The 4,472-nt window shown below is 35.5% G+C and overlaps 1 long non-coding RNA gene across 8 annotated transcripts; it reads right to left on the minus strand.

Moving 5' to 3' along the window:
* Positions 1-311: 311 nt before the first annotated feature.
* Positions 312-4,265, minus strand: LOC141633171 (uncharacterized). 8 transcript variants are annotated; one of them, XR_012537970.1, is made up of 6 exons: positions 3,902-4,264; positions 2,699-2,762; positions 2,099-2,533; positions 1,559-2,005; positions 1,259-1,377; positions 312-839 (listed from the first exon to the last, which is right to left on the minus strand). It is a non-coding gene; the product is annotated as an uncharacterized LOC141633171 (long non-coding RNA). The 8 variants fall into 8 exon arrangements; XR_012537974.1 differs by having other exon boundaries at positions 2,099-2,149; positions 3,902-4,259; XR_012537968.1 differs by having other exon boundaries at positions 2,099-2,762; positions 3,902-4,265.
* Between the last annotated feature and the right edge of the window lie 207 nt (positions 4,266-4,472).

The following is a 4,472-nucleotide window of genomic DNA, read 5'->3' on the forward strand; positions in this document are numbered from 1 at the left end:
TAACGGCGGTGGTAGTTATAGAACCGCCACTAAAGCTTATTATAACGTCGGTTGTTGGTACAGAACCACCATTAAAGGTAATTTTAACGTCGGTTGTTGGTACAGAACCGCCATTAAAGGTAATTTTAACGTCGGTTGTTTGTTGTTGAAGGACCGCCACCATAGGTAGTTATTTTTTTTTTAAAAATTATTTGCTACCAAAATTTTGGAAGCAATATCCTAGAGATTTGACAATCCAAATAGCAAAATGAACAAACAATACATAAAGGGAATTATAACCAACAAACTTGTGTATCATTCGACCCAACAAATTAGTATTTCTAATGTGAAAAAAATATACATCCAAGTGTATAAATAATCACATACACGTCTCAATTAATAAACTAATCAACGTTACAAGTTCTCTAAACTTTTGATAGCCCACATCTCTTTAACATCTTTCATCTCGTCAATCAACATTGTTGAATTTGCAATAATAAATTTAGCAAACCAATAGTAAGAAAAACCACCTAAGCATTATTAAAATCAACATAAGACATTATAAATAGGGAACTATCAATCCACCTTATGATTAGTAGCATTAAATCAAATACACAATGACTTCATAAAAGACACATACTAATATAAGAAAATCAATCTTGTTAAATAGAATGCATTCATGAACAATCAGAATTAACCTATTGGTACCATAGAAACACTTGCAACAAAGATATAACCTGAAACTTACAGCAAAACCGTGGTGAGACAATTGTGAGGCTTCCTTTTGGGTTGCAATTTCCTGGCCACTCTTCTTTAATCTCATAAATATCGCCATTTGACATGATTGATTCCACCATAAGCTATAGTTAACAAATAGGACAATTAGTAAGAATATAAATCTACAACTAGATAAATAAACCATTCCAAGAACGGATATAAGAAATACCTTCTCAAAAAACAGCTACAATCAACATGCCAAACCTCAGCAATGGTCTGAAGTGTATACAATATAACAATACCAGCAACCAACAACATATAATTGAGTGTGAGGAGTATACTGGGGCAACGAGTTACGTATGTAGTACCTAAAGAGGGCAAGTTTGCAGAATAAGTTTAGCCGCGACATGTCGTATATGAACTTGCTTAACAAGTTTTCCTCGATTGTGGCTCAGTGTTCTATAAGGGTAGCGGGAATGGGTTCTGATGGATAATCAAATCATAGTGGATACATATATTTGAGATTTCTATAAGCTAAACTTCAAACCAAGAGAGTCTTAACCTGATCTCAAACTCTGATGGTTCCGAGAGAAAGCTTGTGGAATCGACACTCTCAATTTCGATGCTTCTCAGGGGATGCTTATGGCAGTGCACTTTGCGCTTTAGGATATTCAAGATCGACTGTAGAAAATAGAAACAACAAAGAGATTACTTCTAGGGAGATATGTGTCAAAATATCTCCTAGACAGATTTGTTCTAGGGAGATGTATGGGGAAATAATGGAAACATAAGAGCCATCAGTTCCAAAGTGAAACATGCGTCACAGATCGACAAACAACAAATCAAGATCCTTCCAACTCACCTCAAAAATGTCTTGACAGTCAGATTCCCCATCTAGTAGTTGAGACATCTTAGTACATCAGCCTCCATGTCTACCACTTCTTGTTTAGGGTACGTATTCAGTCATATCACAAAACTTCTCGACAGGTTTTGGATCAGCCTCCCTGCCTAATCTGTGCACATCTCGACTGGGGGTTTGCTCTCCTTTGACACATGCTACTTTTGTTTCAAACAATAAGATTTGGTTGAGACCCACATCTCATCCCTTCCCAACTTGGACATACTCGTGGTCAGTAACATTTCCCAGCCTTAATGTAGAGTTGAGTCCTACAGCTCAAGGTAAATATGAGAAAAATTAAGTACCTGAAATCTTCAAACCAGCTTTTATGTGACCTTCCTGAATGTTCACAGGCGCTTCTAGTCATTTGTGTTTTGGTGTCTGTCAAATTGCTCAAAGATGAGTAAGTACCTGAATTTTTCAACACAAGTAATCCAATTTATCTCTTACGACTTATAAGACGGTCCTTGTGATTATATAAGGAATGAAACTTAGGACACTAACCTTTCTAGAACAGCTGAATAAAAACCAAGTTGTCGTCGAAGACATTACGTTCTGGAAAATCAAACAGAATGATAGATAATTCAAATGCTCGGGTTCATGTCACCAAAAAAATTTAGTGAGCATGAAGGGTTCAATCGATCAAATCCTAATAACATTAAACAATTGCTAAAAATAGTGAGTAGCCAACCTGCGCAAAGTCAATCTATTTTATGAATGCTAGTACAACAATCTATGTGTTAGGAAGTTGCAGCAACAGTTGGGAGTTCAATTTAAGGTGAACATCTGGTAGTGTGGTGTTCTAGAGGTAATGGTAGAACTAAACTTCAGAGAAGCTTCATTGGTGCCCGCCACATCAGTCTTATCCATGTGAAAGAGAGAGCTTGGAAAAGGAACAATCAAGCTATGCATTCGCGGGACAGAAATCGGCTACTTCAACTTTAATGTAGACAATGTATTAGATTATGTATGTTTGTTCTAGTGATATATGTCTTTGTAACACTTGGGGATGATGTAAATCTATGATGTACTTGGACTAATAGTTTTAGATATAATATACTTACAGTTACCAAAAAAAAGAAATTAAGATAAAATGCTACTAACCTTGCCAACTCTAGATAATAAATCATAAACAATCCTCTCAACCACCTTAAGAGACATGTGCATTCTGAACAACAACAAAAATCACTACTAAATAACATCGAACAAAAGTAGAGGTCCGAGGAGAGGGAGGAGTTGATCGACATCCAATAGTGTCGAACAATAACATTAGTCAACGTCATTTGAGAACCAGAACAATAAAATCAGCCAACAAGATAAGCACTTAGCAATGTAAATTACTGTTTTAGAACCACAACATTTGAGATTAAAAAATCTTCAAAGTAAAGAAAGTAGTTTTAAACCAGTTCTACAGACTTTTAAGTAGGCTTTAAGAAATCAGTTTTAAGACAACAAATAGTTCTTATGGTGAAAAATTAACAAGTTTCTTATTCGTAGTTCCTTTCACATAGTTCCACAAACTATGAAGTACTGAGCTAAGTATCGTCAGAACATAATTAACATCAACCTAAATATTGAACCCTAAATTTCAACCCTATAATGCTCATTAAGATCACTTGGTGCAGCAACTATTGCTTTGAGTAGTTGAATCTCATAAAGCACCATGAAAAGATATAAAGGGATAATAGAAAAGATGATTACCGACATAAGCTGAGTACTAGTTATAAAGATAGTAAGAGCAGATTTCATGATATGTAGAGATTCAAGTGCTTGAAATTATGGATAGCTTGCCATATGGCAATCAATCTGTCATATACAAGGCATGTTGGGAAATAAAGGATAGCATTTTAGAAACTTGCGACATCAAGATTCGAGCGCTCATGATCTTCCTCTTATGACGAATCAATTCACATAATATGATATTTTCTTGTTTATTTTTTTGGGCAATGTTTTTGTTTCTTTTGGTACATTTATTTTGTTGGATAACTTGCATAGCTTCAATAAACTCAAAAATGCAATTACACTTCACATTTACATTCTAATGTTTTTACTGTTAACAAGATGAACATGATTAACATCACTTAATTAGAACAATTCAGCAACAATGACATGAAGTATAACAAAATTCCCAATTTTCATAACCCTAATTCACAAAAACATATTTAAATTAAAATTAGCATCTGAAATTTACAATAACAGCATAATAAATCAACAAAACACTTCCTAATCTATACTAATTATCATTAAACAACATATAAAACAAAAATTAAAAGCAAAAAAATAGCTTTAAAAAAGAAGAATAATAACCTCGAAATCAAGGGTAGTTCTTGGTAGTCGACAACGGCTTAGGTGGCAGGTGGGTTGACGAAAGTGGCGGAGCACCAGAAGACTTTCAGGTGGGTAGACGAAGGGACAGGAGACGACGATGGGCAGCAGTGACACAAAGGAAGAATAGAAAGGAAAAATAAGAAAGAGAGGAGGGGAAAGGACGATGGGAAGAGTGACAGGACAGGGAGCCGTCGAAGGTGGCGTACGGTTGTCGAGGGCGGCGTGAGGAAAGGAAGTTTTCGGTTGTCGGGGTTGAATTGTGAGGTTTTCGCGGTTGGAAAGGAAGAAGGAGGCGAAGGAACTTGATCAATACGGAGTATAATGTAGAGGGTTTTTGGAGGTTTTAATTTTCTTATTTTTTCTATTAAAGTCGGTTTTAATTCGTAACCGACACAAAAATATATTATGGCGGTTTTTTAGTCCAAAAATTGTAACTTTGTATTAACTTTTAGCGTCATTTTTAACGTCGGTTGTTAATACAACTGCCACAATTGACCTATGGTGGCGTTTTGTATTTGGAACCGCCAAAAAAAGCTTATGTTATCACGTC

The sequence above is a fragment of the Silene latifolia genome, chromosome Y, assembly GCF_048544455.1.
Source record: "Silene latifolia isolate original U9 population chromosome Y, ASM4854445v1, whole genome shotgun sequence".
Taxonomy (NCBI): Eukaryota; Viridiplantae; Streptophyta; class Magnoliopsida; order Caryophyllales; family Caryophyllaceae; genus Silene; species Silene latifolia.